We start from the raw sequence: 24949 nt of genomic DNA, 5'->3' as shown, positions 1-24949 counted from the left end.
ACTGCACATTGAAATGAAATACAGGTTATAAAGAACACTACTTCTTGATTGAAACATGGCCCTGTGATTCCTAAATTTGGGTATTGTCTCGAATATCTATTAAAGTGATCCATATTTATCCTTTCATACAGAAGCCATGTCATATAGAGTTTTCCCAAAAGATCATATAGTAAAGTATCATCTAGGGGAATGATGTGCCAACAGCTTGTTCCCATGGGCACGTGACTAAGTTCCTTCACAGCCGCCTATCTGTTCATAAACTATCACCTTCAACTTTTTCTTGCCTATGTTTTCTTTCTACATTTGGTTGGCAATGTCTCCCAGGATCTCAGTGCACTCACATGCACCCACTAACCAGGACACCCCAGATTTTTATTTTCAAACACAACCCTGAAATCATTTCTACTGTGATGCCTAAGCAATGTGAAGTACTGCACTCAACTGTGTCCAGGAATTGTACTAGTCTCCAAGCAATGTGGTTTTAATGAATACTTCAATCAGAGATGAAAGGGCTCTTGGGAAGATAAGGGCAACTTGGCTTTGGTAGGTAACTATTCCTGGCCAGCTGTAAGGATAGAATCTTTGGTTATGCTACAGATGTGTTTGCATCTGAAATAAAAATCTTATGTGAAAATACTTGGAAAAGTAATTCCTAGGTGGATGTGGCTAGATATCCCTGGAATCACAGTACTTGGAGGGCTGAGGAAGATAGATGACAGGTTCAAAGCCAGCGTATCCTACATACTAAGATGCTATCTCGAAAAGAAAAGTAACTCAAAAAACAAGAACATGAACTATACATTAATACTTCCTATCTTGATTTGTTCAGGCAGTATAGTTTGTTTCTAAGTTGCACGGAAGGATTTCTTGTACAATGAAGCACTGGGTTTGTGGCATAATGGTCCTAACTAATCTGTCCTGACAGTGTAGAGATACATGTGGCCATCACTATTTTATTTTTTTAATCCAAGGAAAAGGCCAGTTTTATGAAATTAAATCTCTATTAGGAGAACGTTTGAGTGTCACGTTCAAGCCCGAGTTTTTGTTAATGGCCTTTTACACTTCTGATGTACAGATAAAAAGTCTAAAGGCAGAGACAGGAAGTAACATCTTAAGAATACTGAACAAAAGTTTGGAGGCATGGCTCAGGTGGTAGAGCACCAGCCGAAGAACAAAGCATCAACGAGTTCCAATCTTGAGACAAAAAAGAAAGAAAGAAAGAAAGAAAGAAAGAAAGAAAGAAAGAAAGAAAGAAAGAAAGAGAGAGAAAGAAAGAGAGAAAGAAAGAGAAAAGAAAGAGAGAAAGAAAGAGAAAGAGAGAGAGAGAGAAAGAAAGAGAGAAAGAAAGAAAGAAAAGTATACTGAACAATTGATCCCTGTCTTAATCCACTTTAGACTGCAGTAAACAGAATGCTATATTCTGTATAATAAAAACACCAGACATTCTTAGTTGTTTTTTGTGTTCTTTAAAACAAATTTTGAAAAATATCAATATGAATTTCTCAATATTTACAAATCTTGGAATCACAAAACCCAGCCCCGTGGACATTTTCCTGGTCAGATGAGTTGGGTGCTATATATACATTCTCACAGGCAACCATGAGCTGGGGCTGAGTGACGCTGTCCCTTTCAGAAGGCATGTGAATTTCATGGTGTTGTTGTCACTACACCTCTCTATTTTTCCTGACATTGAGGCTCACGTGTCAGTTTCCATTTACCATTATCTTTATGATGTTCCTTTTTATAGTTGAACAAAAGAAAACAATAATGGGTTGGAACGCATTTCTATCTCAAGAGTTGGAAAACAAAACCATCCAGTTGCACAAAGGACCAAAATGAAGGAATATAGGTGGCTAATTGGCATCTTCATTCTGAAATCTAAGACATGCCTGCTTTGGACATCAGAACCTCAGAATTATCAGCCTTTGGACTCCATATTTCACACCAGTGTCCCCCACCAGGTATACAGGCTTTCAACCTCAAACCAAGAGTGATACCATTGGCTTTGCTCAGTCTGAAGCCTTTGGACTTGGCCTCAGCCATATTCACATACAAGGCCTTCAACCTGCAGAGAACCTATTGTGGAATTTCTTGGTTACCACAATCCTATGAGCCAATCCCTTCATAAGTCCCCTGGACTGCCTTTACTTACAAATCATATGGGTTGACTTGAACCTTTCTAGACTTAGAGATCTCATTAGTCAAGTGAGTCAAACTTGATGTACACAATCGCTTTGAAGACTAAATTAATCACAACTAGGAAAGCACTACAACTGCAACATGTTAGTTCTCATTAAGTCTAACTAAAGGAAAAAAATGGAGATATGTATATGTATTCAGCTAACAGAGACCAGAAGGTTTTGTCTTTCAGTTAATCTTAGAAAAAGAGAGTTCTGGGTCAGAGAGCTCTGTGGTCAAAGCATGACAAGATCAGAGATTTCAACTCCATGTGGCCTTTGCTTTGGACTTGATTTTGTTGTTATTCTCCTCTGTCAAATAGTGCAAGCTGATAGCTTATCTCAGCAGGACCCTGCAAGGCCTGATGCTGCAACCTTCTGGTCTCCTGGAAGCATCACCTGCCACAGCTGGAGAGCATGTGGACAGAGGAGGAGGAGCATCAGGAGGGCAGATGCAGAGTTAGAGATCAGTAAGACGACATAGGCCCTGTGCCCTGAATTTAATGGATTCCAAGACAGGATGGAATTGTTGCTGATTAAATGAAAGGAAGCCCCAAGCCAGAATGTCAGAGTTGAAGCTATTTCATTGATGTAGAAAGGCATCTTGGCACCAGCTCATCAGGAAAGAAGAGACGCAACTCTGTCATCAGCTAAGCTTTGCAGAGAACTTCGGCTCCCAAACTTAGTAAGTCCTGGCCCTGATGGAAACTATCACATCAGACAGATAAACTGCTGGGTTCAGCAGTTCAGTGAGCCTAAAATAAGAGAAGAAGGTCAGATTCTCCCAGGGTTGGGTTACAGCCTCATATCTCCCAGATGGGTAGGAGCTATACATGAAAAGCTAGGAACTTCCTGTTGCTATTTACCTGGTCTCTTCTTGAGGTGACTCCCACCAGAAATTTTGTGAGGTATAACTGTCATAGGCAACCCTGAATTATTTTATCCCTTTAGATGCCTTAGAAGCTTGTCAAAATAGTGTTCTACAAGCACAAGGTAATTTATGAAGAAAACTAACAATATTAAAATATAATTACCAAAATACTTTTAATGTATTTGTGATAAAAATAATGCTCCTTATTAATGAATGTAAATACTATGATCTAACATTAAGTAGGAAATCTACTGTAATTTTGAAGTACCAATGAATAGTAATGAACACAAATAATACTTTGCACATCTGCAGTAACAGTGCTGTAATATTGACTTCAAACTAAAAAAAAAATCTCTATTATGAAACTATATGAATTAATTAGGTCGATTCCATTGCAGAACCCTCAGTTCTATCAGTAGAGAAGCAAATGGCCTTGCTCTTCAAACATCTCACATGGGAAATAGAAAAAGAGAAAAATAAAGGGAGGAAGGAAGGGAAGGAAAGAGAAAGGAGAGAAGAAGGGAGGCAAGGAAAGTGAAGAAGAGGGAAAGGAAGGGAAGGGGGAGAAAATAGAGGGGGAGGGAAAGGGAAAAGAAAAGGAGGAGATGGCAGGGAAAGGGAGAGAAGGGAGAGGAGGGGAAGAGTGGGGAAGAGAGGAATGCCACGCCTTGTGTTATGGCTCATGCCCATAACCCTAGCTAAAGTGGGAGGCTGAAATAGGAAGATCACAGTTCTAGATCAGCCTGGGCAGAGGTAGAAAGACCCCATCTTAAAGAACAAGCCTGATAAAGACACTTACACAACCATGTTCATTGCTGTACTATTCACAGTAGTCAAGCTATGAAAAAAGCCCAGATGCCCTACAATAGATGAGTGGATCCAACAATGGAATTTTACATAGACATTAGAAAGAATAATATTATGTCATTTGCAGGAAAATGATGGACCTAGAACAAAACATGTTAAGTCAGCCAGCTCAAAGAGACAAACAGCACATGTTTTCTTTCACATGTGGAAGCTAGATCAAAATACACTGGGACATGATAAATTATAAAGGATTCTAGGCATTCACATACAGTGAGACCAAAGGAAGAAACTCAAAGGTGCAATGCCTCTGTGCTTCTGATCACGCAAAATAATGTTTACAGAAATGAATTCCAGGAAATGAAACAAGAGGTTTTGTTTTGTTATTTTTTTAAAAAAAAGGAACAAGCCTGAGGTGTTGAAGCACATCCTGATGCTAGCTATACAGGAAACATAGGTAGATGGAGCTCAGTCTTGCAAGAAAATAGAAAAGTAAGATTCTAACTCTAACTGAAAAATAACAAAGCAAAAAAGAGGGCTTTGGAGGTATGATTCAAGTGGTAGAGCATTTACCTAGCAAACAGAAGGCCCTGAGTTCAAAAATCCCAGTACTGGAAAAAAGAAAAAAGAATATATGAATAGATAATTTATTCAGCATCTAGCATGGTAAAATTCTTAGATTCTAGGAGACAATCTCAAAGTTCAAACATGTGTTAAAGAAACCCATATATAATGAGATAAAACTGATGCTAAGTAAAGAATTAGTAGAAAAGAAAGTCAAGAATTCATGGACTGTATTCCATATGTTGAAGAAGGTAAGTATTGAACATGTTAAGTAAAAAGAATATTTTGAAAGATCAAAATGATTGAAATGTTTAAAAAATATTAAATAGAATTATTAAAACATTAGACACTGCAGAAGAAAAGCTTTTTGAACTGAAAGACATAACAATGAAAGCTATATCAAATGAGATACAGAGAAAAGACCTAAAAAAAAATCCTATATCTAGGAGACTTGCCTTTGAATGAGTACAATAAGGAAAAAGTAATGGATGTCACCTCTGAGATTATGTTACAAAAATTCTGACTTCAATTTTGCTGGCCTTCTCTTGCTCATTGTGAGTGAAGCCAGCCACCATGCTGTGAGCTCCCCTGAGGTAAGACCCAACGGAAAGTTATTGAACTCCCAGTCAAGCCTTCTGATGAGACTGCAGCCCAAAATAACACCATCACTGCAGCCTAGAGAGAAACCCTGAACCACAGACATTGAATTGTCTGTTCCTATACTTCTCACATAGAAATTGTCGGGTGATAAGTATTAGCCTCTGATAGGGAGAGAACTTTGTGTTGTTTACATCTTCAATATCCCCCTAAAGCTCATAGATAGATAGATAGATAGATAGATAGATAGATAGATAGATAGATAGATAGATAGATAGATAGATAGATAGATAGATAGATAGATAGATAGATAGATAGATAATATAGGCTTGGTCTCCAGTGAAGCAGGATTCACTCACTGATCAGGCCTCTGTGAGGTGCTTGGATCATGAAGACTTGAACCTCATAAATGAATTACTCCACTTGTGGATTCCTAGTTTAATAGGCTGAAGGAAGCTGGTAGAAATGTTAGGAGTTGTGGCCTAGCTTTAAAGAACTAGTCACCAGGGGCTGGGAATGTGGCTTAGTGGTAAATTGCTTGCCTAGCACGCATGAAGCCCTGGGTTAGATTCCTCAGCACCACACACAGAGAAAAAGCCGGAAGTGGTGCTGTGGCTCAAGTGATGGAGTACCTAGCCTTGAGCAAAAAGAAGTTCAGGGACAGTGCTCAGACCCTGGATCAAGCCCCAGGACAGGCGAAAGAAAAGAAAGAAAGAAAGAAAGAAAGAAAGAAAGAAAGAAAGAAAGAAAGAAAGAAAGAAAGAAAGAAAGAAAGAAAGAAAGAAAGAAAGAAAGAAAGAAAGAAAGAAAGAAAGAGAGAGAGAGAGAGAGAGAAAGGAAGGAAGGAAGGAAGGAAGGAAGGAAGGAAGGAAGGAAGGAAGGAAGGAAGAAAATAAAGAAAGGAAGGAAGGAAGGAAGGACGGAAAAAAGGAAGGAAGGCAAAAAGGAAGGAAGGAAGAAAGGAAGGAAGGAAGGAAGGAAAAGAGAGAGAGAAAGAAAGAAAAAGAAAAAGTCACTAGAGATATGCTCTTCAGGAATGTATATTTTCCCAGCCCCTTCCTCTCCCCTCTGTAGCCAGGATGACATGAGATGGGCAGCTTTGCTCTACATTGCTCCATGATCTCTATTATGATGCTTTATCTTGCCACAAACCCACAGCAATGACCAAAGCCACCACAGACTGAAGCTCTAAATCCATAGCCAAATAAGTGCTTCCTCTTCTTCTATTTTTCTTTTCTTTTCTTTTCTTTTTTTGTTGTTGGTGGTGTTTGAACCCGCCCTACATGCTGTCTGTCAGCTCTTCAGCTCAAGACGAGCACTCTACTACTTGAGCTACAGTGCCACTTCCAGTTTTCTGGTGGGTTATTGGAGATCAGAGTCTCACGGATTTCCCTGCCCTGGCTGGCTTCGAACCATGATCCTCAGATCTCAGGCTCCTAAGTATCTAGAATTACAGATGTGAGCCACCAGCGCCTGGCCTTCCTTTTCTTTTCTTTGTCTCAAGTGTTTTGTCACAGTGATAGTTAACTAACACTTTGCTATTCAGTGATATATAAAAAATACAAAAGTATGCTTCTAAGCTAGGTGCTGGGGCCTCACATCTGTAATCCTAGCTATTTAGGAGGCTGAGATATAAGGATTATGGTTTAAACCCCTGTCCGGAAAGTCCATAAGACTCTTATCTCCAATTAACCACCAAAACAAAACCAAAAAACAGAATTGAGCTGAGGTTCAAGTGATAGACCACTAGCCTTGAGCAAAAATGCTCAAGGACAGAGCAGAGGCCCAAAAGAATACGTTCTGAGTAGAAAGATTTCTGGAACAGAAAACTAGTTATCAGTTAGAGAAGACAAAAGAAAAGACAAGTGCTTGGAAAACACTGGAAAAACAAAGAGGGCAAATGCAAGTTTCAAATAATAAACAAGAAGCAACCAGGTCTCATGTTGACCAGACACACGGAATCAGAATGAAGCAAATGAGGGCCACAAGGAGCCAGGAGCCACAGGTGTCTTTCTAGACTCAGAAGGCCAGTCACCATGTCACTTTGGAAGGCAAGAACCCCTCCCCACTTTTCTACTGGCATAAATCTTTTATGTCATCAGAATATCAGGATGAAAAAGAATTGCTGTTCCTATAAAAGTTGATTCAGTGGAAACAACCCAAGCCAGTACTTCTCCATCAGCCACAACCTGCTTTCGCTAACAGTGTTGCAGAGAACTATTTTGCACTAATTATTGCCACATCTTGATGTACTGTCATTATGAATGACTGCTTATTAGAACCTTATGTCTTAGGTGAGGCAAACTTCTGTCTCCTGTTCCGTGTTTCATTAATGGCAAGCCATCCTTTTATCTGACATATTTTGTAATCATGACTTTCTTTGACATACCTGCGGAAAGCATTATCCAGTTAGTGCGCTGGGAGGATCAAGGGGGTGCAATAAGAGCTTTCTCAGCTTCTCTCCGCTTTCTCTCTCTTCATAATTAGCAGTCATTCCTCCCTTTTGACCTGTTTCAGGAGCAGCAACAGCTCCCCTGTCTTGCAAACTTGTCCCGCTCCTCTACAGCTCTTAACCTAACTCCTTTCTCCCTTGAACTACCATCCCCTCCACTCAGATCTTCTTGCCACTTCTTCCTCTTCATCTACAGCCCTTGCTACCAACAGGTGTATTCCCACCACTGATACCCTTCTCTAGCTACCATCCTTCCTCTTTCCTTCCCTCATCTGGATGACTTCTTGATTTGGTCCACTTTCTGTCCCAGAGCAATTTGTGCTACTTACTTACCATTCTGCTAAACTGGATTCGAAATCAGGATTGAAAGCAGGCTGATAACAGGGTAGATTCTGAGTAGCTATCTATTCTGATGAGCTTACAGATGTGCCTGTGATTCAATCATTATCTCATTAATATACTTGCTGCTTGTTAGTGCCAGACATTATTCTCTAGTTATCAGGTCATAGCTGCGCCAGGAATTATAAATACATTAGGGATACAGTAGTAAACAAAGAGGACCAGATGTCTGGAGCTTGTATTTTAGTGTGAGAAAACAACTCCAAAAGGGAAACTAAGCATCATGCAGCAAGAATAAAGTATTTTGGCTATAAGAAGTACTACCGCAAAAATAAAACAGGGCAAGGGTTAGGCAGTACAGTAGAGATATGGCAAATAGAATGGCAGAATTTTCTAGAGAACCTCTAGGACACAATGGCTAGGGGAAAAGATTCTGGAGCCAGTTCTTCTTCCTATGCTCCATGTTCTTAGACAAGTCATTTTACCTCTCGATGCCCTCATTATTGTAAGGATTAAATGAGTTTCACAGGCGAAAATATTTAGAATAGTGCCTAGGTTCACAATAAGAGCTCAATAAATGTTAACTATGACACTGACAATGTCTGCATTTAAATCAAGAATCTATGATCAATGTTTTGAGTCTTCACGAATGACTTTACTTCTCAAAGCTTCAGTTTTCCCATAGGCCAAATAGGAACAATTAATTTCAGCTGTAAGAGTGAAATGAAATGATGAGGTATATTAATTTCTTTGCATTTGTTTGGCTCACAAGTGATAAGAAAGTAAAATGATTGTTTTAGCAAGGTCTTCTTCTGTTTCTCCCTGCTTTGAGGGTTCCATGTACAAGTGTTACATCGTTTTGGTTACACCTATTACTAAAAATATGACAATCTGCTGCGATTGTAAATTGATTTTTAAATGATTTTCCAATTGTTGCAATTAATGGGGAAATGCAATTAATTTTGAGTGTCAAAAGAAAATGAAATCATGCAACATATTGTTTTCAGTTCTGTCAGTTTACCTACACTTTGGCATATTGTATGAAGCCTGTAAGCCACCTACAGCCTCATGAGACAACTCCAGCCTTCTGCCAGTGAGCACAGAAATGAGAGGTGGAGACTTACTGGGACTGTGAAAAGTCATTCCTTTTCAACCTAATCATTTAAAGTGCTTTTCATTTCTTTGTAATCTCTATAGATCACAGAATACAGGCCTTTTTTTTTTCCGGTTGTGGGGCTTGAACTCTGGGCCTAGACATTGTCCCTCAGCTCTTCAGCTCAAGGCAAGAGCTCTACCACTTGAGCTACAGTGCCACTTCCAGTTTTCTGAGTGGTTTATTGGAGATAAGAATCTCACAGAGTTTCATACCCGGGCTGGCTTTGAACTACGATCCTCAGATCTCAGCCTCCTGAGTAGATAGGATTACAGGCGTAAGCCACCAACTCCCGGCCCCCAGACCATATTTTTAAATGTAGATGCAATCTTTCTTTTCCTTTTTTTTTTTTTTTGTTGTTAGATCTGTCCTCAAATCTTCCCAACAAATACTGCTTCCCACAAAACACAATCTCTTGAAAAGATCTGTGCAAATAGGAATTTGTAGATCATGTCAGTGGAAAGAGGGAGATGGATGATATAAAGCATCTCAGGAGTAAATGCTTTAGAAAAGCAATGGATTATGACTAGAATGCCTCAGCTTACCTATTTCATCTGTTTTTAAGGTGTAGATTTTCAAATATTCCGCTGAGCTAAAGTGACATACCTGACATTGAGGCAAACCAGATTTTCCTTCGCTGACAAAGCACAACATGAGAGACTTCCAGTGAGGCTTAGTGTCTGATGGGGGCGGGGGCAGGGTGACAAAGAGAAGAAAATGATGAGTATTTGTAGCAGTGGCTTCCAACGGAACCACACTTCCTCAATCTTGGGAAAGTTATCTGTGGAAAACTATTTTTGTCCACTGCTGAGTGCTGATGGCTCATGCCTATAATCCCAGCTACACTGAGAGGCTGAGATCTGAAGGTTGCCATTCAAAGCCAGCACTGGCAGGAAAGTTTGATGCTCTTGTCTCCAATGAACCAGCAAAAAGCTGGAAATAGAGCTGTGGCTCAAGTTGTAGGGTGCTACCCCTTTTGTTTCAGGCTTCTATCACAGCTCTAAATCCTTAAAAGAAAAAAAAAAGAAGAGGAGGAGCACTTGTTTGTGGCCCACTGAGAGCATGAAAAAAGAAGACGCACAATCTATCTCTCCAATAACAAAACACACCTTCTAGGTTGCCATGGTGCTAGAGGGGCTCTTAAACCCTGAGGACCATCATGGCTCTTTGTGTTGAACTGCTGAAGTCCTCCCCGCCAGCGGCCTGCTGGAAATGGTGGCTTCTCTGGTCCCTGGCTGCCCTCATAACAACCCAAATTGCCATCCCTGACACTGGTGAAGTAGTCCTCTTTTACATCCTGCTTCCTGAGCTGTGTGATTTTTCTGATGTGAAATGCTTAATGCTTCCAATCACTGCATCTTTATCTATAACCCTGGGATCATGCTGCTATAGGCAAGCCCTTATAATGCTGATTCTAACATTGATGGAGCTGAGATAGGTAGAGCCATGACCCAGAGTCTCACATAAAACCAGGGCCCTGCATGTCAGCAAAAGACAGTAGCAGCATGTAAAATCCCTGGAGGATTTTCTCCTGTGGAGACGTCCTTGTCAGCAGAAGATAATAAGAGCTAGGCACTAGTGACTCATGCATAGAATCCTTGCTATTTGGGAGGATGAGATTTGGAGAATCAGGGTTCAAGGCCAGCCTTGGGCAGAAAAGTTCACTAGACTCTATCTCAAAAAAAAAAATAGCAAAAAGGAAGTTGAAGGAGTGGCCCAAGTATGAAGCCTTGAGTTCAAACCCCAGTACCACCAAAAAAAAAAATCACAGAGAGAGACAGGGAGAGAGAGACAGACACAGACACAAAGAGACCGAGAGGGCTGTGACCTCTCTGTGAATTACCACCATAAATTAATTAAATGTAAAAAATATGGTTGGTTTTATAAAGAGAAAACAGAAAGTAGTAACTTTACTCACTCTAGATCACTTATCCAATAGAAGGACTAGAAGTAGGGCTTGTGCATGGGCAGTTCAGCTCCAGAACCCAGGCACATGACTTCATCGTGGTACAGCTTCATTAACGTGTCATTAAAAAAAGTTGTCAATAAGCTCATGGATGATCATTTAGCCAGGCATGCATCAAGATAGATGCCATATGTGTATCTATACACATGCACCTATACACAGGCACACACACATACATGCATAAATGTGCATATGTGCTGTAACAAACAGCATTCTTAACCTAACAGCATTTGCAGAAGCCAACAAGCTGTCTATCTATACTGTGGACGAGGGTGACTTTACAGTCATGTGAAAGCTAGTAAAGGATCATCTAAGATAATCTCCTATGATCTTAGCCATATTGGGCATTTCTGTCATTGACACAGGAAGCCTAGCCTTCAGTTTGAATTCCATCCCTTCTACTTCTTCTCATCTAATGCTCCAATTCATGTTCTACGGTTCTAGAGATTCTGCCCCCTAGAGGTTTCCTCTTCTGTCCCTTCATCAGCACCACAGCCATTAAACTCTTATTATTTCCATTTTAGGAAACTGGATAAGATGCTAACCATTCCCTCTGGCACTATTCCTGTCTCCCTGCCAACCTCCAAAACTCCATGTTCCTCATCACCATTGAAAAATCATTCTCAACCACAAGGTTAAGGCCTGTATAAAACCTCAGCACTTACAGAATGAAGTCCAAACTCCTTACAAAGATACATAAGCCTCCTTTTTGGTTTCACCTCTTGTCTTCCCTCCCCTAGATACAAAGAAAGGTGCCTACACTGGCAGGTATGGCATTGAGAGTGCATTTACTGCCCTGTTCCCCACTGTATGACTTTTCTGTCCCATAGGCTTCATGGAAAACCCTATTCAATAAGTAAGGTTGGCTTAAATATCATCACCTCTTCTGAAAGCCATCCAGGATTCCTCCCACAGAGGACTGTCTTCACCTTGCTGTCTATAACCGTGAAATGTTAACTTTCCTTAAGACTCTGTATGAGCTCTTGACGTGAGGTATTATACCTACATAATTGTATCCTCAACTCAGGACAGCTTCTGACACATAGAAACAGCTCAGGAAATACTTAGTGTATTATCCCAACTCTATCATATTAAAACATAGTTGCATCTTGAGTGTCTGCTCCACAGGAACCTGAGCTCCTAGGTGGCAGGGGAAGGTTTCGAAGATGGCCCCATTTACTTCTGCAGCCCCAGAGCTCTCACCATGCTGGGCCAACAGCGAATACTCGGGGTTTGTCGAATGAATTCAGACAAATAAATGAATAAGTCATGTGGGCCTCCATGATTGCTTTTTCTGTCCAAGTAACGTCAAACCTGCTGTTCCAGCGATGTCTAGAGGGAGTGTTCATCAAAAGCAAATCAAGGCCAGCTGGAAGAGGCCAGCATTTATAAAACAAACCAGATTCCCAAGACCAAAAGGTGCATTGACCGCACGTGTCATGAATGCAAATAAAAGTACTGCTATGGGAAACCTCTATATTCAGTCATACTCAACAGAGAGCATTTGTAAAGCTGTGATTTGATGTAGGGCCCAAATGAGGCAGAAATGGCCGTCAGTTGAGAGTCTTAGAGGGTCTTTTTTCCAGCTGTTTCCAGGACCCTTCCCACTCATCCCTTCTTCTTCCTGTAAGGCGGTGACAGGATCAGCACACTTGTGGGTGGGGACAGGACACAGAGGCATGGCCAGCTGTCAGCTGCAGGGCAAACATTGTGATCATGTGTCAAACAGGTTCAGTGGACCGAATCATATTGTGATGTCACTCAAACTCCTGGCCATCTTTTAGAAAAGGATGCCTGAAATAAGACCATGATGCCTGACCCTGCTCTTCCCACATCTGTCAAACTTTCTCCTTGACACCTGAGCTGGCTGTAGAAACAGCCGTCTTGTTCCACCCTGTTCACCTTGTGGAGCAACTACAGCATTCATGGAGTACCTATGGTGCCCAGCACCTAGTATGATTCCTGCTTTGTATTCTCTTCTGAAAGCTCTGTGCCATTGATATCTGTGTGGGTGTATGCTTGTGTCTTGCATATTCCAAAATCATATTAAATTGCCTTTCTTCCCATGGCTGCCAAGTGTTTGGAAACAGCTACTATTCCATTCCATCTACAAATAAATGAGATGAGGCCGAGAGAGATCTTCAACAGCCCACCCAAGTGCACGTAGCTAGGGGGTGGCCAAATCATTTCCCGTATCGGTATACCACATTCTCTCTCTTGAAGAAGTCGAGTCTCCCTATGAATAAATAAAAGATACCCGCAGAGAGGAGACACGTGTTAGTAATTTATATTGCTAAAATAATACTCATTCCACGATGGTGTTGCAACGTCCTAATTTTCTTGTTGAGACTTAACATTTTCCAGACCCGCTGATTTATTTACTGTCATAACCTCAGCCACAGTTTGAACCCCAGTTCCGTTTTCTTGCTCATGTTCATCGCTTCTAAGATTAGTCGGAGCCCTTCTGCTGTGCTTGCCTTTGGTGTTGATTTCCTTCCCTTGTTATTCCAGGCACATCCTTTCACCGGGAGGTGCCACACACTCTCTCCCAGATTATTTCCCCCCCTCCCCATTCTCGAGGTGTGGGTTTCCAAAGCGCACCGCCCAGGGTTTGCACCTGGCTGTCTGGGCAAGGCCCAGTGGCCGAGGGGCTGAGTGGACACATTTGCACATGAGTGCCGCACCTGGGCAAACAGGGCCCACACCCAGGGGGCTCCAAGGACAATATTGCTCTGCCGGATCATCTTACTAGCGGCTTCCTCAGCCATCCTTCCCCACGCTGTGTGGGGGTTTCCATCCCCAGGAACGCGCCTTGCCTCTGGGCAGCCAGACGGCCTTCCAAGCGGTTTGGGCCATTTGGAAAGCCCTCTCGAGAGGGGGGCGATTTTTCTGTGCTTTCCTTCTTGAGCCTCGCGTTTCTGCAAGACCCACGGCCTGTGATTTTCAGTGGGGCTGAATTCTCCTCGCTCATGAAACATGATCAAGCGAAAGTACCCAAGCCCACAAAACTGGAGGGGAAAGCCACGGCACACCAACCCTACCACGAACTCACCAAACCAAGGCGGCTTCCACCTGCTGGTGAGGGCTGTGCTGGGGGCCGATGGCCAGCGTCTGGGAATTAAGAAGCTTCACAAAGAGAGTAGAGGAAGGGGAAATGGCTCAGAGAGGAAGATACCTGAGAACCACAGCTCCAGCTGTGGGAAACAGAGGTCCCAAACTCTCCACGATAGGAGGGGGCGGTGCACTGCTGCCAACCTTGGTCCTCTCCCCCCTCTCTCCCTCCCTCTCCCCCTCTCTCTCCCCCTCTCTCTCTCCCTCCTTTCTCTCTTTCTCCCCTCTCCTCTTCCCTCCCTCATCCCCCATATTGGCTTAAGGGGGCAAAACTAGTTATGTCACATGTGAGAGAATACAACACACACACACACACACACACACACACACACACACAAGACCTCTGTTTGAAAAAATATTAAAGGTTTTAAGGCAAACACAAACCACACAAGGCCCTGTGAGATTGTCTAAGCCTCACACCCATGAAGCCTTCCATGAGAAGGGCGTGGCATTTTTAAACCTACACTGACCCTACCCCTCATGATAGAGTCATTCACAAACTAAACCCCACTTGCCTTCTAACCCCATTTTCTGTAACCAGGTGTGTACTGGTTTCCAGGTTCTAATATTGCTAGCTAAGTAATATTTATATATAGAACTTTTGTATACCAGGCTCTAGACTAATCTTCTGCCCCTCCCCACCCTGCAAAAAAAAAAAAGGACCATGGCCTGTGTTACTGTTTTGCAGAATCTGAGGCTTAGAAAGAATAGCCTGCTTGGTCAAGATAATTTACTAGGAAGTAGCACTTTGCCTGTGTAGGGGGAAAAGGGGCAGGAAAGGGAAACCTTACCATGGTAGAAATTTTAAGGATATCAAGAAAAATATCATTTCAATGTAATATTTTAGTTAAATGATTTATGCTAAGTCCAGACTCACTTGCAATGATAAGAAATAACACCAGTAGATAATGCCTATAATCTTGCTACTCAAGAGACTAAAATCTGAGGATTGCTGTTTGTAATTTTAAGGTCTGCTCCTGGATGGTGAGCAAAGTCTGCCCAGTACCTATGTTACCTAGGCAACTGGCACACCTGGAAGAGGTCACATCTGCATCTGCTGAGGTCACATCTGAATTTGATGTGGCCACACCTTTCCCCGCCCATAACCTAGATAAGGCCTAGCCCAGGCCCAGACTATCTCTTTCCCAGGTCTCTTGCCCAGGTCTTGCCCAGGTCTTTCCCAGTGGCGTGGAGTGCCAACATAGCCTGGTGCAAGCCAGAACGATGAATAAACCTACCCCTTACCTGAATACCACATGCGTGGTGTGGTTCTTACTCAGCAACCTCTTTTTAAAAACCTAACAGTAAATCAGCCTGGGCAGATAAATACAAGAGACTTTTATTTCCAATTAACCAGCAAAAAGCCAGAAACTAGTGGTTTAGCTCAAGAAGTAATTATGTTAACTATGAACTATTGAATTCAAACCCTATAACTAGCACATCATCATCATCATCATCATCATCACTACCACCACCACCACCTAGCTATCTCTTACTCAGCTTCCTCCATTAAGAACATTTGCAAAACCACAGGCCAACATCACACTAACTTATCAATATTAAGTAACACATCATAATACAAAAAGATCTTTCACGGTTTCCTTTTTATAATACTTTCAAATTCACTCCAACACATTCCAGCTCCCTAGTCCATTCCACTTTGATCTGAAAGATCCCCTGAGCTCTAGTACCCACTGGAGAAGTAGAAGGAAAATGTGAGGGATCCATTCCCTGAAATGCCTTGTTGTATTTCTGATGGCTTTTTCTACCTCTGGTAATATTTAATTGTGTTTTATAAGTAAAGCCATTAGGAAAACTGCCTTGTTAATGTGGAGAGTGTGGTTGGGGTGGATGTTACTTCTGAAATTCTTCTCTAGAGCCATACAGCATTGTCACTGCCCTAATTCCCTGAGTCTTGTAGCATACGCTGTTGACTGCCCAACCCAAGATACATCTAGGCCCACCATTTCCTCTTTGTATAACAGAATCCTACTTCTTTTTCAGTTCTCACTTCTCGGAGCCAAATGGATGCTCCAGTTTGTATTTGTCTAAGCCAATCGAATGGCCCAATTCCCTTTGCTGCTGGTGCAACACAGGCATTAGATGAAGTTTGAGCAAGGGATTTTGGAGACTAATGCCTGGAACACCTGTGGCCATCTTGTCACCCTAAAAATGAAACCAACACACAGAGGAGGGAAGAATCAAAAGAATGTCTAGGAGAAACACACATCCCAGAGATCTAGTGGCTGCAGCAGCCCTTCCTCTAGACAGATGTTGGTGTTCAAAAGACTCAAGGCCATTATGATTCAATCTGCTTAGATTGTTGATGCTGCTCCCAGCAGCCACTGTCATCTGTTCTGATGGTTGGTCCTAATAGCCTATCTAAGATTGGACCCAGATGTGGAGGAGTCTAATCTTTATTTTTAACTCTATGACAGTATACGTATGTCTGAGAAAAAAATCCAGGCCATCGAAGACTAAGACTAAAATTTTGCTTTTCATTAAGGAGCTTGGACAGACCTGGTTAAACAGAGAGATTCCTGTGAGCCCATTCCTCACCAGTGGAGGAAATTATGGCTTAGAGAGAGAGGGGGTGAAAAGCAGGGTATGAGAGCATGGAAAGGCCATGGAGATGGAGTAAGAACTGGTATTGCTGGGATTTCACGTTTCAGTGGCTCCTGAAGCCCTGGAGAACATATGAAGACTTCTTAGCCTTCAGCCAAATTGTCAGAACCAACAACTTCCTCTGTTTACGCACTTGGTGGGTGTTGGATTGTTATTCATTATAACGAAGATTCCTAATACATACAGATTATAATACCATGACTAAATTGTGATTTGTTATTAAGACCTATTCTTAATAATACCTTTCCATTTAACAAGGTTGAATCTTGTTGTAGTCTGTGATGGTAGAATATAACCACAGCATCCTCAAATTTCAACTCACACTTGAGAAAGCTACCACCTTCTGTTAGTAGAATTCCAATTATATCATTCTGGGAAAGCTTCTGGTGTCTGCTATTGATATCCAAGAGGTTACTAAACAAAATGTATTTATAATACCAATTCTGATGAAAACCAAAAGGTCCAATGACATACTCCAGCCCCAGAGTGCAATTAAATCTGAGCAAGCTCTGGATGCCATTTAGAATTCTCCACCTTCCTCTCACTATATTCCTAGCATTAAGAACCTGGAGATACATGTGGAATTATAGAAACAAAGAAAAGAAAACATTTTGAAGTGACATGATCATTACATTCCTAGAGCAATATAGTATAATGTTGAAAATCTTGAAATCATATTATTTATAAAGCATCCAGATAAGCATGAAAACCATCCTGGTCTAACCTTTCCAACCTGGGGCTGTGACCACTGGCCCCTCCTCTGAGTCCTTATTACTCTTTATATACAGATTTCTTCCATCATATTTATTCCATCCTATCCTAATTATTTGTTTATGCCTCCATCTCTCCAGCTAGACTCATTTCCTCCAGGGTAGGAATTGTGTCTTATTCCTCTTTGATTTTCTAGCCTAAAATGCACCTGGCAGAGACAAGTCATTTAATAAATGTTGGTTGAATTAGATTAAATTGAATCCTGGTCTCAGCAACAGAACCTTAGAATTCTTACCCAATGGAATAAAAATTCAACTTTCTTGATTCTATTTTCAAAGGACTTGAGCTAAAGTGGAACAACATGACATCTTGACCAAGTTGCCCCCAGGCTTTGGGCAAACATGAGATTTCTTCTAAGGGAACCTGTCAATCTCTGTTTAATGTCAGTTTAGATTTCAAAAGGCAAAATTTAGTCAGTGCCCCAAACCTCCAAATGAATTCATGATGAGAACTCTATTCAAGTCCCCTGGCTTTACTTGCCCTGGATTGATTCAAGCCAGGCCGACACTGGTTGATGACAGCTGTATTCCTCTCTCCTTAAGATGCTTTGCTAAAAGTGTGTGGAATACAAAAAAAAAAAATCCCACTTGTTTAGATAGGCTCTTTCTATGTAGCCCAAGATGGCCTCAAATTCACAATACTGCCTCTGTCTCCCCAGAGCTGGGATTGTAGGTATGCACCACTATACCCAGCCACAAAAACACTTCTTGAGTTCTTTCTTGATCTTTAAAAAAAATCTTCTCAAAAGATACTAAAGTGACTGGCGAGAGTTCCAGTAGTTTGTAATCATATATAAGAGTTTGACCTTGCCATCTTAGTGATTTAGTTTTAAATCCAATCTGTAGCTTTTAATATTTGAGAGACACTGTAGGTGTTGGTCTATCTGTCTGAACGTAATTCCATCATTTACAAAATAAGAGAAAATATCTACATATTGAGATTGTTTGTATGTATATAAACAGTGTAACATAACAGATTTCCTGCATATATCAAGTGCTTAAAAATAAGGGTTGCTATTATCATGAATAATAATTATCCCCCCCCCCTCCCATGCAGCAGCAGCAGCTCCAGAGATAGTATTTGATGCTACATAAGCCCAGGTATTCTAAATTTAGAGGACCTATCTCCCCAGGACCTTTTTCTTCTTTGTAGCCTCATCTAAGATGAGCTCATAATGATATATGATTTCATCATGGTCCACAGAATTTCCACCATTAAAAACAGAGAAGACTCATTTCTAATAACCAACAACAATGACATTCCCATCCGGGCTGACCTTACGCGGAATCACACAACTCTCCTCTTCCTTTAAAAACTAAACCATGTTTCGCCTCTGACTTCACACCATTCTTTAACAATAGTCACCAATACTTCAGGTTTAAAGTCTCAAAGTACCACAGCTGCGAAAATTCTGCTGCTAATCAAGATGAATAACGTCTACTACTGCTACTCTCACATCTGTACTAACTAAAAAACAATATAGATGAAACAATAGTTTTGAAGATATTGGACATTATTAATAAAAGGCTTATGTTTCCTGAGAAGTGGAAATAAATGAAATGAGTTTTAGGAGTGTTATAACTTTCTGCTTGGAGAGTAGAATCAGGAGCCAGGAGCCCATCAAAACTACTGGAGGTGAAGAGATGACGTTGAAGCCCAGAGGAAAGGGAGACTTAGAGTTCCCAAATCAGACCTCCAGAGATACGTGTGCTTCCGAGAGGAGGCTGCAGGGGGCGCCCCCAGAGTCTCCAGTTGGGGACTATTGACCCCCTGTAGAAAAAGAAATGATGTGGAAGTGGAAAAAAGCCACCTGAATGCATTATAAAAGCAACACATGGAATTCAAACAAGGCTAACAAGTAGTTCTTGCTCTAACCAAAGAATGAAGGCTGTCATAATTCTACGGATATTGTGCAGATACTCAAGGGAGTTTCGCCTCACTAATGGGGACAGAGTAAGCCTTGGACCAAGCGTTGCTCAGGTATCACCTAACAAATCTGAATTTACTGAATTGTTACCAAGTAACTATATTTTTTTATTTCAAGAAGGAATATAAAACTAGTCACCCAGTAAGGAACAATTGTCAGTGACTAGCACTGAATTATAAAATGAGGCACACAACAAAGTAGAAAAATATAACCCAAGATAATGAGGAAAAATGATGAATGGAAACAGACCCATAAATGACAGATCTAGAATGAGTAGAGATAGATATTGAAACAGTTATCGTAATGCATTCCATACGTCCTAGAGTCAGAAGAAAGATGGAACACATTCAACAGAAGTATGCAAAACAGTTTTTAAGACCGTAGACAAACATCTAGAAATAAAACCATAATATCAAAATGGCAAAGCAAATAATTAAATGAGAGTAATGTCCATTATACCTTGCAAAACAAGTTTAATAAACTTAACAACATACCAACAAAAACTATCCAAAATGAATCTCAGATAGAAAAAGACAAAAATTAAAATTAATAAAAAGAATACCATTAACTGTTGGGGAAAAAGGAGAACCATTTGGAGAAGTGTATACAATTGAGAAAAATATTATATATATTTGTATATATAGGGGTGTGTGGGGATGTATGAAAATGTTATAATGAAGCCTATTGTTTTGTACAATAAACAAAGAAGAAGCAACAAATAAAAGAAAAGCAAATGTGGATTAAGAAAGCTTTCAAAATAAAGCTGGTGTGGCTATATTAATATTAAATATATTTTTTTTTCTTTTTGCTGGACCTGGGGCTTGAAATCAGGGCCTGGGCTGTGTCCCTGAGCTTCTTTGTGCTCAAGGCTAGCACTCTACCATTTGAGTCACAGTGCCACTTCCAGCTTTTTTGAGTACTTTATTGGAGATAATAATTTCATGGACTTTCCTTCCTGGGCTGTCTTTAAACTATGATCTTCATATCTCATCCTTTTGAGTACCTAGGATTACAGGCGAGAGCCACTCATGTCCAGCTTAGATAAAATATATTTTATAACAAATATATTGCCAGGGATAATAAGGTCACTTGATAATGATAAAATATAAATTACAAAGATATAGAAGTAGTAAAAATTTATGAACCTGATACTAGAGCTTTAAAATACATAAAGCAAAAAATGACTATAAATGCAAGGACATTGCTCAATAGGTGAATTTTAAGAGCACTAAGCTTAGTACCTATCTTGTCATTTGTAAACCAGGATAGTTAGTAACAATCTTGTCATAGGTTAGTACCTGGAGAGAGGGCTGAAGTGAAGGGCATCCCTCCTGAGGAGAAGGATATACCCTATGGGCCAGCATGTTGTTAGCTGATTCCCAACATGACTGGAAGCAGCCAAAGGAGGGGTTATATTTATTTCATCTTTCTTAATGGAGGTGAGAATCTACATCACTGGAGTGCTTGTTAAAAATATACTTTCCAGCCTCTTTATAAAAGTGTGTGTTGGGGACTGGGAAGATGGCTCAGTGGTAGAGTGCTTGCCTTGTATGCATGATGCCCTGGGTTCGATTCCTCAGCACCACATAAGCAAAATGAAAAAAGCCGGAAGTGGCGCTGTGGCTCAAGTGGTAGAGCACTAGCCTTGAGCTGAAGAGCGCAAGGACAGCCCCCAGGCCCAGAGTTCAAGCCCCACGACCAAAAAAAAAAAGGTCAGAAGTGCTGTGGCTCAAGTGGAAGAGTGACAACTTTGAACAAAATACAAAATGAATGTCAGGGACAGACCTCAGGCCCCAGGACTGGCACACACACCAAAGAAAAATGTGTTGAGTTGATCTGAGCAGGGTCCAGGAATTGTGTGCTAAGCAGATGATGTGCCAAGTGATATCGATAAAGCAGTTCCCTGGACCACAATGCAGAAAACAGGCCCAAGTCAGAAGAAGCAATCCTGCCAGCTACAGTGACGTCCTGTGCTTCACAGCATGAAAAGGAGGGAAAGAGAGGTCCAGCTCTTGCTTCACCTCTGTCTTCCCGACTTCACAAGGAAGGGCCTGAAATTATTCAGGAAGGTAACTCTAACAGGCAGTTAATACTAAGTAAATACAGAGCATGTAACCTAGGAAGACATTAAACCCCTTAAACTTTGGCCTAATGCTTGCCAAATCCTTAGGGATGGCCTAATGAGCTGGTCATGGGCTTAAAACCAAAGTTGTCTTAGTGTTGAGCAACATACATTTATTTGGCCTGAATTGGAAAGTCCGGGCTATATTCATTTATCTGCCCAGTTATCTATTCTATATAATAAAGCTTTAAAAGTCTATGTCCACCATACTATGCTTCAGATACAGGATATGGACATGAGAAAGATTATGTCATTGGCTCATTTTAGAAACATTAAATTTTATTCATCCAGTAGAAAAATGATATTGTACCATTTGTAAAGAAATGGAAAGACCTAGAAAAAAATTATGCTAAGTCAAATAAGTCAGTCCCAGAAAGACAAAGGATCCATGTTTTCCCATATATGTGAAAACTAGATTTAGCTTATAAACCCGTAAGTAAATATGTTGGGTGGTATCCAAGTGTATACATATGGTAGATTTAAATGAGAACTCAAAGAGTTTAATGCTTTTGAAAGGCAAAGTTCAGCAAAAAAATAGATGAAATGAAATAAAATAAAACACCAGGAAGTGGGTACTCAAAAAGAGTAGGTCAAAGGGAGGGATGGGTGAGAATGTTGAAAGGGGTGACACTGATCAAGACACATTGTATTCATAAACTCCTTTGTTAAATGGCAACTCCTTTGCACAACTACTTAAAGATAATAAAAGATAAAAGGATAATAATTTTTAAAGAAACATTTATTCACTTGGGGCAAGTTATAGTGGTGCCTCAAGCTTATAATCTTAGCTAGTCAGAACCAGGAGGCTCTCAAACAAAGGTAGCATTAAACGCTACCTGGAAAATAAGTTAGTAGCAAAAGAAGAAGGAGGCATGCTCAAGTAGTAGCCTCGCCTGTGTAAGAGACAGAGAGACACAGAGAGAGAGAGAGAGAGACAGAGACAGAGACAGAGAGACAGAGACAGAGAGAGACAGAGAACAGAGACAGAGAGACAGAGAGACAGAGACAGACAGACAGACACAGATACAAACACAGAGAGTATTCACTCAGGAGACTAAGACCAAAAAATCACCATTGAAGGCTAATCTCAACCTCAAAAAAGTCCAACCAATCCTCCTCCCCCCCACCAAAGTTATAAAGTTCGTTTTCAACATGACAACTTGGGTGGGAAGACAAAACCATTTATTGATGACCGCTATGTCCCTGGTACACATTATTTTCATTGTCATTGTAATGCTGGGGCTTGAACCCAGGGACTTTTCAGGTTATACATCTGCTCCACCATGGAGCCACATCCCCATACTTCTTGGGAAACATTATTATTAAATGATCTGAGCTCTAGCTCAAATGTTGCTTCCCACACCAGCTTTTCCCAAAGCTCCTAGACAGAATACATTTCCAAAAACATTACAAATCAACATGCTTATTTACTTATTTATAATCTTGTCTTGTACCAAATTAATTAATACTGGTATCACATATTGCACAATCAAAGGATTTTATGGCAGGCAGAAGCTTTTTATTACACAAATCCCACTGTAATGAAATCCACTATCTACCTATCTACCTACTCAAGTACATCATAAACTCCCTGAGAAAAGACAGAATCCTATTTATCATTGATTCCTATTAAAAAACCTGTAGATAGATCTATGTGACCAGACCGTAAGTTAATGTTTTACTTCAAAGCAGTCCCCTGGGGGAAAAAAGTATACTTTTTCTATAGTTCTGATACTGAATAAAATTCCTCCCCAATAGCAAATTATCTTCAGAACAAGTTTCAAAGGCACACAAGAGAACAAGAACTATTCACATAGCTTGCATTTTCTTTTACCCCAAAATATTATTCTCTAGAATTAGTGACAAAGTTCTTGAGGTTACTTTCTCCCAAAGTGAAATTCATAGTCATAGGACTATGAATCTCCACAGGGAAGGTAGATTTGTAGAAGGCCTTCAAATATTGTAATCCTGTCCTGCAATGGTGATTTCACTTTTCCCCTCACCTTCCCTGTGACCTGGAAGCACTTTAATTTCAAGATTTGAACTCAACTCTCTTAGATCTGCCACTTGACTGTTTAAATGTTAACAAAGTATTTGAACTTTCCCAGTCTCAGATATGAGATAGGGAAATGAGAGCATCATCACTGTGCTAAACATTTTTATTTAAAATTAAAATTACTTGACAGTCAAAAGATTTCCTAGGGGCTGGTAGGTATGCCTTGCATGCCTGAGGCCCTGGGTTCCATTCCTCAGTACCACATAAGCAAAAAGAAAAAAGTCGGAAGTGGCACTGTGGCTCAAGTGGTAGAGCGCTAGCCTTGAGCTGAAGAGCTGAGGGACAGCACCCAGGCCCAGAGTTCAGGCCCTACGACCAGCTCCAAAAAAAAAAAAAAAAAGTTTTCCTATTAGTAAAAGTACTTCATTGACAATTATATTTGTATACGTTGATGAAATGGAATACAACATGATGTTTTGACAAAAGTATACAAGGCAGGATTAACTCAAGCTAATTAGTTCTTCCTCATTATTTCTTTATTTTTTGTTGGTTGTGGGGCTTGAACTCAGGGTTTGGGCACTATTCCTGAGCCTCTTTGTGCTCTACCACTTGAGCCACAGCACCACTTCTGGTTTTTGAGTGGTTAATTGGAGATAATACTCACAGGGACTTTCCTACCCTGGCTGGCTTCAAACCCTTCTCCACCTCCTGAATAGCTAGGATTACAGGCATGAGACACCAGTGCCTGGCCTTCCTCGGTATTTCTTAGAGTGAAACATCTGAATTTTTTTAAATTTTTTTTATTATGAAAAACTGTACAGAGAGGTTACAATTACATGGGCAAGATAATGAGTACATTTCTTATCAAGCATTGTAGCCTCCTCCTTTGTTTCCCCTTCCCATCCCTTCCAAGCCTCCTCCTCCACCCAATCCTCCCCCCACTCCACCCACCAAAGTTGTAAAGTTCGTTTTCGACATGACAACTTGTACTTCTCATTGTTGCAACGGGTCCACCTGTATCCTTATTTAAACGACTTGTTTTTCCCCTTCCCCTCCACAAATTATACCAACCTCAAATACAGTGAAAGCAGGGGTTATATTGTGGGGGAGGGACATACAAAGCAACAAAGAAATAATCATATAAATGCGTTAGAAACAAATGCATGAAAGAAAACAAAACATTTAAATACATATCTTAGGGTTCATTTTCCTAAAATCACCTTATCTGACCTTTTCTGCATGACTCAGACATATACTAACTATTGCAAATGAGGGAAACCATGGGACCTATGTTTCTTTGGGCCTGGCTTACTTCACTTAATATAATTTTTTTCCAAGTCTTTCCATTTCCTAACAAATGGGGCAATGTCATTCTTTCTGATGGAGGCATAGAATTCCATTGTGTATAGATACCACATTTTCTTGATCCATTCATCTACTGAGGGGCATCTGGGTTGGTTCCATATCTTAGCTA

This window comes from Dipodomys merriami, unplaced genomic scaffold (genome assembly GCF_024711535.1).
Source record: "Dipodomys merriami isolate MVZ:Mamm:240054 unplaced genomic scaffold, mDipMer1.0.p SCAF_4, whole genome shotgun sequence".
Classification (NCBI taxonomy): Eukaryota; Metazoa; Chordata; class Mammalia; order Rodentia; family Heteromyidae; genus Dipodomys; species Dipodomys merriami.
This window is presented reverse-complemented; position numbering follows the sequence as displayed.